The sequence below is a fragment of the Megascapheus bottae genome, chromosome 16 (genome assembly GCF_031878675.1).
Source record: "Megascapheus bottae isolate mThoBot1 chromosome 16, mThoBot2.hap1, whole genome shotgun sequence".
In the NCBI taxonomy this organism is placed as follows: Eukaryota; Metazoa; Chordata; class Mammalia; order Rodentia; family Geomyidae; genus Megascapheus; species Megascapheus bottae.
Genome location: NC_143524.1, coordinates 28,294,046 through 28,309,815, shown reverse-complemented (window position 1 = coordinate 28,309,815; position 15,770 = coordinate 28,294,046). Strand labels below are relative to the sequence as shown.

At 34.7% G+C, this 15,770-nt stretch overlaps 1 pseudogene; it reads left to right on the top strand.

Moving 5' to 3' along the window:
- LOC150053055 (ubiquitin-ribosomal protein eS31 fusion protein pseudogene) overlaps positions 1-15,527 on the top strand; it is a 42,497-nt pseudogene extending 26,970 nt beyond the window's left edge.
- The last annotated feature ends 243 nt before the right edge of the window (positions 15,528-15,770 follow it).

The window sequence follows — 15,770 nt, the reverse complement described above, 5'->3', positions numbered from 1 at the left end:
TTCAATTAATGAAACAGTTTTTTTTTCAATTTTTAATTCCATATTGTTTATTTGAGAGCAAAGGTTGAATAAATTATTTGAACAAATAAGTTTAGATAAGTATTTTCTCATCTTCTCACCTCTATTTATGAGAAGGTTTCATGCATAAATACACTAATTTGTGGCAGAACAGTAAAATGTAATAATTCCTGCTAATAAACTCAATATACTCCAAGAACTGTCGTAAATATTTTACATGTAGTCAATTGTAATGATTCAATTGTTTTATTGTTTCAATCTTGAGTTGCCAGAGATTCAGCTGTATAAAATATTTAATTGCAATTGCAAGACAGTTCCCCAAAGAAATACAGGTATTATAAGGAATGAGAGAACTGATTTTATTTGGTGTTTTTTGAGTAACCTTATTATGTAGTGTTACAGAACAGATTTCTGACTTTCAGCCCTATTAATTTGTTCTCAGTATCTTGAACATACTGATAAATTTTTACTTGTTTACAATGAGATAATTTTCATTCTATGAAGCTGTGACGTGAGGAATCAAAACTGTGCTTATCCCTGGCATATACAAAAGCTAGAATGCAGGTTCCCTGACTATAAATCACACACAGCACAATGATTTTTATCTAGAGAAAGAGTTCAGAGTGAGTTTTACTTTTGAATGAAGTACATTTTCAGTGACAGATTAATTCACCCCCTGTCACCAACAGTGATATTCAACCACAAGCCCATACTTTTCTCTAGAATTACCTGTTTGAGTGAAATTCTGTTTCTTGTAAGAGTGATGCCAGCATCGATGGAATATTTTGAATTTTACTTTGACAGATATGCTTATGTGAAGGAATATTTGATGTTTTGTATTAAAAGAAAATGAAATCATTTTCAGTGACACTTCATGTGGAAAGCCAGAAAAGTCTTTTTTTTTTAAGTCCATCATCTGTCTATAAAAAAAACTGTTTCACTACACACACTTTTTTTAATGCTGAGCATAGTCTGAAAATCAAATGATTATTAGTGTTGAAGTATGAGTTTTATTTCCTGTGATGCAATTCACTTGTTAATCAGGTTGCCCATATAACATGATTGTAAGGAGTTTCTTTTCCTCTCTATTCTGTGCATAGGAATCTACAACAAATTATTTGCTTTCAGGTTGGGTAATAGCTAATGATAATGTCTAATCTTTATTGATAACTTTGATAACTTAGCACTTACTAAGCTTAGTAAAACAACTGTGTGGGTCTCAATCAGTATTATAATATGACATAGATCTACTTCAAAACAGTAATAAATCTACATGTATAAATTAAGCTTTGTCTAGAGTAGTAAACAGACCAAATTGCAGAGATGATATCTTTGTCAATAATATCTTACTTTCCCTCAAATTGAATTCCTCTGTTTTTATGCATTGAAAACAATGGCATAATTTATTATGCTTTTCTAAATTTTTATGTGGGGGTCATCTAACAATTATTTTGCCAGTTATGGGGCTTGAACTCAGGGCCTGAGCACTTTTTTATTCAAGGCTAGAGTTCTACCACTTGAGCCACAGCACCACTTCCGGTTTTTTCTATGTATGTGATGTCCAGGAATCAAACCTGGGTCTTTGTGCATGATAAGCAAGCACTCTACCACTAGGTCAAAATCCTGTCCCAATGTTTACAATAATAATAAAAATGGTGATGATGATGATGATGTCGGTGATGATGAGGATAATCATGATAAATGATTGGTCAGTTGCTGTTGGCTTATACTTAAAATCCTAACTACTCAAGAGGCTGATATCTGAATATTACAGCTGCAACACAAATATCTTATCTCTAATCAACCTTCAAAAACCTAGAAGTAGAGATGTGGCTCAATGGTAGAGTGCCAGCTTGTAGCTTTATACAACAGCATAAAGCCCCATTGCTGGTACACACACACACACACACACACACACACACACACACAGAGAGAGAGAAAGAGAGAGAGAGAGAGAGAGAGAGAGAGAGAGAGAGAGAGAGAGAGAGAGAGAGAGAGAAATAAAACATACATCTCTTACTTTTGAAAATTATCATTTTGAGTGTTGTGATTACATTCTTTTTTATTGTAATGTATAGAGGGGTTACAGTAATATTATCATGCAAGTAGGTGAATTACATCTCACACATTGATAACCATACTCATGTTTTTGTTCTTGTTTTCCTCTCCTAACCCCCTCCCAATCATTTGTTTCCCCCAATTTCCTTTGCTATTTCAAATAAACCTATATATCATATGCCAGGTAACAAAGTTAGATACAGTAACATTATGAGATTGACAAAAGGACAACAAAATAAGAAGAGAAATAACATAGTATATTAAGAACAAAGTCACACAATATAAAGCTCTTGTTTCCATATCCTGGTGATCCTTATATTTAGCCTCATCCTATATGACCTTAGGTTTTGAGCTATTGTAATCCTCTACTAGGAGAGTCCTAGGTGTGTACGAATTATTACAAATGAAGGAAATCATTGAGCCTGTGTTCCTTTCAGTCTGGCTTACTGCACTTACTATGATTTTTTTCAAGTCTTTCCATTTCTTTACAAATGAAATGATGTCATTCTTTCTGATAGCACTATAGAATTCCATTGTGTATAAATACCACATATTGTTGATCTACTGAGGGACATCTGGGATGGCTCCATATCTTTGCTATGGTAAATAATGCTGCAATGAACATCATTGTTCTAGTGGTTTTAGTATGTCTTTGTCTCTGGACATTTCAAAAAATGCCAAGTAGTGGAATTTCTGGGTCATCGGGGAGCTCTATGTTTAGTCTTTTAAGAAAACACCATACTGCTTTCAATAGTGGTTGAATGAGTTTACACTCCCACCAACAGTGTAGTAGTGATCCCTCCTGGCCACATCCCTTTCAGCATCTGTTGTTATTAGATTTCATGATTATGGCCATTCTAACTGGAATGAGAGATTTTTTGATTTGCATTTCTTTTATGGCCAGAGATGGCAAGCATTTCTTCATGTTTCTATAGGCCATTCTTATTTCTTCTTCAGAGAAGTCTCTCTTTAAGTCTTTGGCCCATCTTTTAATGGGATGGTTGTTTCTTTGAAGATCTGTTTTGGAGTGATTCAATTTTTTAAGCTGTTGATATATTTTAGATATGAGGCCTTTCTTTGTCTGTTGTAAGGATGGTGAAGATCTTCTCCCACTCTATGGGCTTTCTATTTAGCTTGCTAGCTATGTCCTTTGCCATACAGAAGGTCTGCAGTTTACTGCAGTCCCATTTGTCCAAAATTTCTTTAATTGTGTTTCTGGGACTTTATTAAGGAAGTTTCAACCTGTGCCAAGGAGATCTAGTGTATCTCCTCTTCCACCTTGTGAAGTTTTCAGAGTATCTGCTTTGAGATCTTTGATCCATTTGGAGTTAATCCTGGTGCGTAGAAGGATCCAGCTTTAGTTGTCTGCAGGTAACCAGTTCTGCCAGCACCGCTTGTTGAAGAGGCTATTTTTTTTGGCTCCCTTATCAAAGATTAGGTGGCCATAGGTCTGTCAGTTGGCATCTGGGTCTTCTGTTGTATTCCATTTATCCTTAGGCCTGTTCTTGTGCCAATACCAAGCTGTTTTGCTTACTATAGCACTGTAATAGTGTGTAAAGTTTGGTATTGATATGCCAAAAATAAAAATAAACAATAGAATAAAAATAGCAATACCCACAGTGATGTTGAGAATTGTAACAACTCTTTATGGAGAACCAAGGTTTGCTTTTGAGTTGTATATTCCTTTCTCACTGATTAAATAAATGGTAAATATCTTTTCTCTCATTTTAAAGGAAAGTTCATGTTTGATGAGTCATGAGCATGGTGCATTGAGAACAAAAATTCAGAAACTTTTACAGAGGGTCAGAATCAAGTAACTTCTAAAGAGAAGAGTGCACATGTACATACATGTTTCTTAAATTAAATTTTCAAAAGTTACCACATTTTATTAGTGTTTTATGTAAAAGTAACAAAAGATATGCATTCTCATTTTTCAAAACTATGGTCAAAGGAAAAAATTATTTTGAAATTCTACCCAGTAGGAATTTATATTTTTCTTATTGCTTTAAAAATCATCTTTAGATATAGAAAGGAATCTCAGTTTAACAAAGCAGTTTATGAATATGATCAATCGTGATTAATGTCATCCCTTTCAACATTCTCAGCCATCCCTATTCATATGCAACCCTTCCCGAACTATTCTTAATTATGTACGACAAACATTTAATTTTTTAAAATTTTTAATATTTTTTATTGTAATTAATAAAAGGGTTACATGATATTTGCCAGATAGAAGGTGCATTATTAATTCACATACATTGATACCCTTTCACATGGCTTGGTCCCCATTACCTTTCCCCCACCCCCCCATCTTGGTTTTCCCCCCTTCCCTATCCAATTTCAAATAACCAAATACAAATATATCTAATATATCAGATAACAAAGTGAGATGCTGTAACAATATGATATAACCAAGGACAGCAAAAGAGATGAGAGATAACATAGTACATTAAGGACAACAATCACTCATTATATGGCTTTTGTTTCAATATCCTTGAGGTCCTTTCAATTACCTTCATACTATATGGCCTTATGTATCAAGGTTTTACTCTATTGAAAATCTCTGCTAGCAGAGCCCAAAGTTTCTACTGATTATGACAAATGAGGGAAACCATTGAGCTTAAGTTCCTTTGAGTCTGGCTTACTTCACTTAATATGATTTTTTCTAAGTCTTTCCATTTCCTAACAAATGGGTCAATGTCGTTTTTTTCTGACAGCAGCATAGAATTCCATTGTGTACAAATGCCACATCTTGTTGATCCACTCATCAACTGAGGGACATCTGGGTTGGTTCCATATCTTTGCTATGGTGAATAATACTGCAATGAACATTGTTGTGCTAGTCAATTTAGTATGCCCTAGTTTCTAGATGGTTGGGTAAATGCCAAGTAGTGGAATTGCTGGGTCATAGGGGAGCTCTATGTTTAGCCTTTTGAGGCACTGCCATACTGCTTTCCATAGTGGTTGAACGAGTTTACACTCCCACCAGCAGTGTAGTAATGATCCCTCCTGGCCACATCCCCTCCAGCATCTGTTATTAGTTTTCCTGATCCTGGCCATTCTAACTGGAGTGAGGTAGAATCTTAGCGTTGTTTTGATTTGCATTTCCTTTATGACCAGAGATGTTGAACATTTCTTCATGTGTTTATAGGCCATTTTTGTTTTTTCTTCAGAGATTACTCTAAGTCTTTGGCCCATTTTTTAATGGGATGATTGTTACTTTGGAGATTAGTTTTGGAGTGATTCAATTTTTTGAGCTGTTGATATATTTTAGATATGAGGCCTTTGTCCGCTGTATGGTTGGTGAAGATCTTCTCCCACTCTGTAGGCTTCCTAATTAATTTACTAGCTATGTCCTTTGCCATACAAAAAGCTCTGCAGTTTAATGCAGTCCCACTTATCCAGCCTTTCTCTGATTTGTTGTGTTGCAGTTGATTTTTGAGGGTTAATTTTATACCCTGCTACCCTTCCAAAGTCTTGAATCAGCTCAAGGAGCTTGGGAGTAGAGTCTGTAGGATTCTTTAAATACAAAATCATGTCATCTGCAAAGAGGGATAGTTTTATTTCCTCTTTCCCTACTTGGATCCCCTTTATGCTTGCTTCTTGCCTTATTGCACTGGCTAGGAATTCTAATACTATGTTAAAGAGGAGTGGAGAGAGTGGGCATCCTTGTCTCCTTCCTCATTTTAGAGGGGATGGCTTTAGCTTTTCACCATTTAGTATAATACTAGCTGTGGGTTTGTCATATACAGCCTGTATTATATTGAGGAATGTTCCATGGATTCCTAGTTTCTCCAGAGCTTTTAACATAAAGGGGTGTTGGATCTTGTCAAATGCCTTTTCCACATCTATTGAGAAAATCATGTGATTTTTGTCCTTGCTCCTGTTGATGTGTTGAATTATATTAATTGATTTGTGTATGTTGAACCAGCTTTGCCTCCCTGTGATGAATTCTGTTTGATCATAGTGTATAATTTTTTTGATAAGTTGTTGTAGACGGTTGGCCAGTATTTTGTTGAGAAGTTTTGCATCGATGTTCATCAAAGAAATAGGTGTATAGTTCTCTTTCTTTGATGAATCTCTGTCGGGTTTGGGGATGAGGGTTATACTGGCTTCATAGAATGAGTTTGGTAAAGAACCTTCATTTTCAATTTCGTTGAAGAGCTTGAGGAGTATTGGTGTGAGCTCTGCTTTGAAGACCTTATAGAATTCAGCTGTGAATCCATCTGGCCCTGGGCTTTTCTTAGGTGGAAGTTCTCTTATTGCCATTTCTATTTCAGTACTTGAAATAGGCCTGTTGAGTTGGGATAGTTCTTCTTGGTTCAGTGTGGGTATGTTAATATATTAATATTGGCTAGGAATTCATCTGTTTCTTCTAGATTTTCAAATTTGTTGGCATAAAGTTTTGAGAAGTTGGGGGGTCATTTGCTCCACTCGGATTTCCACCGCCACCTGTGGTCTGCATCTGGGTTGCGCTGCTTGCTGTTCTGGTTCCGCATCTGGGTTCCGCTGCTTCTGCTGCTTCTGTGGCTTGCTGGCCCAGTCCTATGCTGGTTCCTGCGGCGGTTGGGGTGCCTGTCCCAGTGCCCTCTGCCGCGGCTTTTTGTGGCTCAGTGCCAGTGGCAAGGGGTGGGGGAGGGGTCCTCGCGTTCCGAAGTCTTTGAGAAAGTTGGATGTAAGCTTTATCTGGATTTATTTTCCAGTTTGAGTCCTTCTCCTTTGCTTTTTGAGTTTGTTGTTGTCTCGGCGCCATCTTCCGCTTCCCCTCAAACATTTAATACTTGACTGCATTCTCTCTCACTTCTCATTCTTCCACCTATTTCCTCTTGATCCTACTCCTTTCAAGTGCCTATTTCTTGGTGTTTACTTTGTTGCAATTCAACTTTGCCTTTCTAAGACATTCGACTATATGTTAAGAGCATAACATAGTGCATACCGAAATAGCTAATTGTGATAGGTTCCTTGCTTAGATTAATGTGTTAGATAGATATTAAAAATTCAAAAGTTATCTGGGTGCAGTGGCTTATGCCTGTAATACTACCTTCTCAGGAGACTGAAATCTGAGGATCAAAGTTCAAAGCCAGCAAGGACCCGAGACTCTTATCTCCAATTAGCCTCTAGAAAATGGGCAGGGAAGCTTGGCTCAAAGGTAAGGGAGGTAGCCTTGAGCCGAAGAGCTCAGGGAGAGCACCCAGGCCGAGTTCAAGCCCTACAACCCACCAAAAAAATTTAAAAGTTAGATCTACTTCAGTTTAATTTTTACTTTAAACTTGTGCAAATATCTGTACTGCTTTTACATATTTTGTTTTCACAGAAAGTTAAGATTATTTTCCATGTGAGCATAAAGATAAATTTCAAACATTTTATTAATTTATTAACATTGATTTTTACATCATATTTCAAATGACATATTTAACAAACAAGTAGGGAATATCTACATACAATCACTGGCACTTAGATTTTAGAACATAATTAAAATTAGGCTGAGAGTTTGTATGTCATAGATATACATTAATCTATGTAATAAAACATTATGTCTATAAGGTCATAGATTTTTATGTCTATATAGTTGTGTATATATTTCCAATACCATGTCCATAGCATTGGATATGCAAATATTGAGTCCTGGCTCTTGTACTGTGTGGATCTAATAGCCACATATTAAGGATACCATGCGCCTTTTGTTCCTTTGGTCTTGACTTTTATCACTCAACATGATTTGCTCTAGATTCATCCACTTCCCTGCAAATGTCATCATTTTACCTTGTCTGTTGGATATGTAGAATTTCATATGTATATACATATATATATATATATATATATATCACATTTTTTGTATCCATTCATTTGTAGTAGGGCATCTGGATTATTTACATTGCCTGGCTATTGTGAATAGTACAGAGATGAACATAGCTGAGCTTATTATATCCTGGCTTATGATGTTAAGGATAGATGCCCAGGAGTGGTATGGTGGATCATAGGCAAGGTCTTTTTTCAGTTCTTTAAGAAACCTCCACACTGCTTTCCAGAGTGTCTGAATTGGCTTACAATCCCACCAGCAGTGCAGTAGGGTTCCTTTTTCTCCACAACCCCGCCAGCATAAATTTATAATCACACAAAGCACCAGAATTCTGTATAAATAGAAATATGTTAATATACTTTAGATTTTAGAAACTTAATTTTTGATATCAGAACTGATTGCTCACATCTATAATCCTAGCTACTCAAGGCCCTGAAACATGGATGATCAAGTTTGAAGCTATACATGTCTCCAATTAACCAGCATAAAGCAAGCCAATTAAGTCAAGAAGACTTCAAATCACCATACTGTACCCCAAAAAAATAAATACACTTTCTAGATTCTTGCGTTATTAAGGTTGATGAGTGTTTTGTCCTGGTTGATCCTTGAGTTTTGGCAGAATAATATTATGTGCAAATCATAACTTAATATGTATGTTTTGAATTTTGCTGTTGTGTTTTTATGTTAATTATGCATCTACAGAATTCCCTTTATCAGACCTTCTATTGATTAGTTTTTCCCACAAGAGAATGAAATAATTCATTTGAAATAGAATGGATAAATGATTTATAATTCTATTGAAAAAGGATGGACTAAAGTTTGGTAAACTATAGCTCCCATTAAGAACAATAGAAAAAGTGAATTAATCAGAGAACAACTTATGTAAACACAGTGGTTATGAGCTGAAGAGCTGAACAATCAAGGGAGAAAATTTTATTGTTGAAGATGTCAGAGAAACATGCTTAAATTTTACTACTGTTTTCCCCTGGGTAAATCTGCCAATTTTGCCAGAATGTAGTTGTGTCTGAGATTCATTTAGTTTTCACAATTTGACAGGGTTACTAAAAGGGATACATAAAATGAAAAGAAAGATAAAGAGGATTTTTGAAGACAAATTCTTTGTCTTAAACATATGCCTGATTTTGAAGACATTTGCTGAAATCTGTAGTATGTGTCATGGAGACTACAAGTAAACAAACCTTTGCTACACAAAAACAGATTTTTCAATATTATTAAAAATGGAAGTTAAATGGGACCTATAATGAGAAATTCCATGCAGGCTACAGTAGGCTAATTCTTTTATAGAGATAGATAACTTAGGCAGAGATGGAAACTTTCAGTACCCAAAACAGCCCTTGACTTCCTATGTTACTGAATTAATTGTTCCAACGACTCAGTGTTCTATTACTCTAACAGAAGGATTTGTTAACTCCCTGTTGAAAATTACACAATCTGGAGACAATTGTTTTATAGAGAATTTCTGGCGATCAAGCACTATTCTACTTGACAAAATATAAACAGGCAAAAAAATCGATTGAAAGTTATATAGCAAGGAATTTAAAGTATATAAATATGCAGGAACAAAGTAATAAAGAGTTAGAAAATTGGAATTTTAAAAAAGGAATAAGATGAAAATTTTATTCTTTCACACTAAGGAAATGCTGAAATTGTATTCTTGCAACGTGTTTAAAGCACACTACATAATTTACATATATGTTTAATAATTCAGGACTCATAAACAATCTCTTTAATAAGCACTCTTTTAATTGCGGTCTTTCAAACATGGAACATGGGAGCACAGAACGTTTAGACAACTTATCTCAGGGCACTTATTAATAAGTGGCCTACCTAAAATTCAAATTTTAGCCACCTAGTTTTGAAATCCATACACTTATATAAAAGAGTATTTTAATAATTTAATGCAATATAAAATTAATAATTTTAGCTGGGTGCTAGAGGTTTACATCTGTAATTTCAGCTACTCAAAAGACCCAAAAGTAGAGGATTACAGTTCCTTGGCAGCACAGAGAAGTTCACTAGATTTCATCTCCTATATAACCTAGCCAAAAGCAAGGCTGTAGTAACACATCAAATGTAGATTGCCAGTAAACCTAGAAACAAGTACCCAAGGCCTTGCATTCAAATCCTGGTACTGGCCAAAAATTAATTAGCGATTTTGCCAGAATTTTTTCAATATATTCTTCAAGGAAACAATAGTGATTAATGGAATGCATAATGAATATGGAAGACTGAAATGCCTCTGGGATTTTCTTTTTATACGTTTATATAGTTATTGTGTATTAATGTACTAATTATACAAAGGAGTTCCATTATGGTGTTCCATATGTGCATATAATGTGTAATGATCAAATTCACTCTATTATTCTTTCTTGTCCCTCATCTTCTTTCTAAATCAGTTTTAATGACTTTCTTTGTTCCGTTTTCCTACAACCACACAAAGTACATTCATAATTGTCCCCAACTCACTCCTCCTTTTTCCTCTCTCTCAAATTGGTTTTCCCCTCATACAGTCCTAGTTTTATATTCATATCATATTTCTTTTATTCTTTCCATTTTATTTCTTTTTTAGACTTCATGAGTGAGGGAAATCAAGGAATATTCATCTTTCTCAGTCTGGCATACTTTGCTGAATTCAAAATTTTCTAGTTCCATTCATTTTCCTGTAAATGAAGTATCATTTTTCATAGATGAGTAATAATAGTAATAATAGTCCATTTGTTCATATATCACAGTTTTCTTTGTCTTCACTGGCTCCTGGGATACTGGCTATATGGTTATTGTGGTTTGTTTAAAGACATCCTTGGCATAACCCAGCATTTGCTCCCAATTGCAGTCACTGCTTCTCTGTCCTCTCCTCTCTCCATTTCCTTCTTCATTCATTGTTGTGGGCAGGCTCTCAATGTATCATGAGCCTAGTAGGTTCTAAGTATACTAGGCTCTCTTCTGAACTCCTTTTATGGGAATGAAACATCATCCATCCCCACAGTACTCACCTCTTTCACCAATATTTATCCATATAAACTGAAATTACTCTCTGCTTTGTAAGTTGTTTTATCCTTCATATATCCTTTGGTGACATTTCTCACAATACGGATTTATGAATGTATTATTTTCTCTTATAATAAATACAATATTAGGCATCCTTTAGTCACATTTACATTACTATTGCTTAATACAATGTAACACACACACACACACATATATACAAACACATACATAAAAGAAATACATACATACATAAAAGAAAGCAACTCAGGTGAAACGGAGGAATGGATGAAAGTATCAAAATTTTATGGAATTCAATTATTGGGATGTTGTGTTTTGGCTAAATGTTTGTTCCTGAACTGATGTCTAAAATTCAAGAACTAAATTTACAAAATATATAAGTTTATATATCATGTAGGTGTCTTCATATTTAAAAAGCAAAAGAATAGTTATTTTCATAGTGAATGTACAAATAATAACATTATCTTGGAAGACAGTAACATTATAAGACATGCTCTGATTGAGTGCTAGAAAATTTCATGGATGAATTTCCTAACAAAATGAAGCAAGATTTATTTATGTTAACTCTATTTTCTCAATCTGAGTCAGTAGCAGTTTTACTGAGGTAGAATTCATGTATATGCAAGTGGACCAATTAAAATTTCAAAAATTGAATGGCTTTTTGTATATTTACAGAGTTGTGTAACGGTCATCATAAACCATTTATATATTATTCTGTCATATGTCATATTTCAAGATAGGTAGTAGGCATACAAATTATTTAATATAGCATCTGAATGGTATTGTCATTTACTGTATTCCAGCTACACATCATTGTTCAAATAAATCACAAATGACAGAAAGTCTGTAAAATGTCTTTAGAGTTTTCTGAAACTCTGACTGCTGCAGACATTATTTTTGGAAATAATTGTTGACATCCATTAAATATTATTTAGAAAATAACTAAACAAAAACTGAATTTTCATCAGTCCTTAATATAAGCATTTTACAGGTCAGCAATCAACAAATCTGAGGCACCAGCTAAAATTGACAGCAAACCCGCCAAGGAAAGGAAACTAATAAGCTCACTGCTAGGAATCATTGCAGCGCAAAGGTGATAGATGAGACAGCCAGCCAGGGCCTCCCATGGCTTTCTAATGGTTCCAGGACCTCTGCTGACCCGAAGGCAACAGGCTGGAAGACAGGCCTCCCTGTGTGTTCACTCAGCAAAGCTTGATGATTTTTGAATTTCAAATAAGAGACAAAGTCAACAGTGAACATACTATGGATTATTATTTACTATAATTTAAATTTTAAAAAGAATAAATTGTACTATTTTAAGTGTTTATTTTAATTGATCTTTCTTTTTTTTACTAAATGTATAGAATGTCATGTTCTCTTATATTCACTAAAATAACTACTTTCGAAACACCTGAAAAAACATTTTTGAGATTTTTTTGTTAAGAAAATGATAGATTAACTTGCAGTCACCTGTTATAATGCAAAAAAAAAAGTTACATGAATACCAGGCCAGAGCTGTGTGTGTACATGTCTGTGTTTTCTATTGCTCTTTTGGTGAAAGGCTTCGTAGTTTTACAACAATTCGCACATATCTTATGGCTTCAATTGGAAAAAAAATACTTGTGTATTTTTGGGGTGTCATGTATTGTTTTCATCTCTGTAGAGATTATAGAATGATTTGGAGTGCACATTCATTACTTCATCAGAATTGGTGCCACAAGAAGATAATGAGGAGCTCAATGTAGTTCAGGCATCACTTAGGAAAGTATGGTAGTCAACGCAAATGAGCTGGGTAGTGGTAATTAAAGACAATTTTAAATTGTCATGCAGGTATTATACTTTAAGTTTTGATTTATTTTTTATATGGCAGTCCTGACAGTTTAACTCAGGTTCTACGGTACTGTCCCTGAGTTTTGTTGCTCAAGGCTAGTATTCTAACACTCGACCCATAGCTCTGTTTTCAGCTTTTTGGTGGTTATTTGGAGATATGAGTTTTACAGACTTCACTGACTGGGTTGACTTCAAACCCTGATCCTCAGCTCTCAGCCTCCTGAGTAACTTGTATTGCTAGCTTGAGCCAACAATACCTGCCTTAATTTCTAATTTTTAAATGCACATAAATTTTTCTAAGTCTTGGATTCAAATTGAGTTCTTATTTCCCACCTATTTTCAGATACTTTTGGGCTAGTAAGTGTGAGAAGAATTAGAAAATGGATAACGGGGACTTCCATTTGTATTTAGTAACTGTAAGGGATTGGATTCTGGATTTGTGCATTTGGAAGATTCAGTGAATAGCCTTACCCAAAGTTAATTGGTGAATTGAACAGGAACAAAAACAGAGGGTCTGCTTATTTAACAAGAGCCCTTGGTAAGTAACCAGATATATTTTACACAAAGACAGTTTGCTGGATCTGAAACTGAAATTTTATTGCAAATTAATATAATGATTATATTATTTTATGACCTGTCAACAGTTTGGTTATAATTATAATTTCAACATACAGGATTCTCATTTCTTTTCCTTACAGAAGAACATCATATTTCGTGACAAATTTTACAAGCACTCTAATTAGGAAATGGTGCTTTTTGATTGTTAGATTGTATAAATTCTTTCAAAGTTCAACTTTCCTAGGAATGAAAACTTTTAATTAGCATTTCAGAGTTGTCAGTAGATAACATTCCAGTTTTTCTTTACTTTTGAAACATACATACATGAATATAGTCAGGCAGAAAAAGAACTAGACACATGCTAAAGTATTCACGAAGAACTTTTGTATTAGATATTACCAACTTTTGGAAGATTAATATTTCAAAATTTCAATAGATATTTTAAAACAATCTAAATTGGGAAAGATTTCCACATTACAGTTACACATATGTTCATGTTCATGTTCGTGTAGATATGCTTTAAGGGACAGAATAAATAACAAGAATGAAGAATTGATACTTCGAAATCAGATTTAAGATGTGAAGATGAAAGTACTTAAAACCATTCCTCCAATGTATTGGCCATTAAACTAAGCCACAGACACATTAACACTGTTGCTAACAACTCATCTTGCAGTGTAGTTACGCAAGACTGCTCACTTCTCTACTGTAGTTTATCTCTCTACATTTGTATATGATAATCCCACTGCCCACAGCACCTTTCCAAGTCTCCACTTTTCCTCAGGCTTGGGTCCCTTACATTTTAAATTTGAGCTAAAAAAATCACACATTTTAATAAGGTATTCTAGATTGCAGAACACTAATGTTTGCTTTAGTGTTCTCAGCAAAAAGAAATTATGAATACATGAGATGTGCAAAATATCCTAATTCAGTTAATATGTAATGTATATATGAATCAAAGCATAAGATTCTAGTTCATAAATATGTGTGATTGTAAAATGTTAATAGAACATCAAATTAGTCTCATAGATTTCTCCCAAATCACTGCATACTTCCTTTGAAGTTTACATTTTTCTGTTTCTCATCTATCATTTTATCACATTTGATAAACCCAGGTTTTCATGCATGCTACGCAAGCACTCTACCACCAGGCCAAACTCCAGCCATCACTATTCTGTTTTTATTATGAAGAAGCAGGCAGTGGCCTTGAATCCTTGTTGTAGATATAACAACTTCTAAGTAACTTAGATGTTTTAAAAATAATGTTAGAGTTTTGTATAAAAGCCATAATCTTAGAGATAAGTAACAAATGATACTCTCTTTACTTTGGGATAAGTGGAGGCTGTGTAGAGGAGCTTTTTGACTGTAGGAACAATTACTGACTTAGGATTCTAATGGCTGAATTCTGATTCCATCAATAGCCAGTTCTTGACAAAATCATACTTCCAGCAGACAGCTCACAGTCAGTATTTGGGCCCAGTGGGAGGCTACAGAAGAGCTGTTCCTGGAGGGTGATTTTGGCTAAATGATTATGTGATATCCTTGATGAGATTTCTACAAATTGCACTGAGGGTAAGATGCATCTATACCCAATTACTTTCTTTTCTCTCTTTTGCCACATATGCATTGATTGCTCCCTGTGGCTTTCTCCCCACTCACTCTCCAAAGTAAAGCACCTAATAAATCTCTTGCACATGTAATTATGTCTTGACGTTTGCTACTCAGAATACCCAGAATAACAATTGATCCTAAAGATACTTTAAAAATTCCCTTACGGGAAAGACCATCACACTCAAGGTTGAACCGTAGGATACTATGGAAAATGTAAAGGCCAAGATCCAGGATAAGGAAGGAATTCCTCCTGATCAGCAGATACTGATCTTTGCTGGTAAGCAGCTGGAAGATGGGCGCACCTTATCTGATTACAACATTCAAAAGGAGTCTACTCTTCATTTAGTGTTGAGACTTCGGGGTGGTGCTAAGAAAAGGAAGAAAAAGTCTTACACCACTCCCAAGAAGAACAAACATAAGAGAAAGAAAGTTAAACTGGCTGTCTTGAAATACTATAAGGTGGATGAAAATGGCAAAATTAGTCATCTTCATCGAGAGTGCCCTTCGGATGAATGTGGTGCTGGAGTTTTTATGGCTAGCCACTTTGACAGACATTATTGTGGCAAGTGTTGTCTAACTTACTGTTTCAACAAGCCAGAAGACAAGTAACTCTGTATGAATTAATAAAAAGGCACAAACAAAAAAAATATAGGTTTCACACTTGTCATTGGTGCTATTTCTGGAAAAGTTTCCTCTCTCCTTTTAGTAAATTGACAGGGAAAACAATTTAACATTGGGAATTAAAACAAGAAGAAAAAGCCCCAAATAAAAATCTGCCAGTTATTCTTATTATGTTGAGGATCATTAAAATAATGTTCAGATACAAGCTCATGTGTTCTTCTCTAATCCAAAGATGGCTCATTTCTAA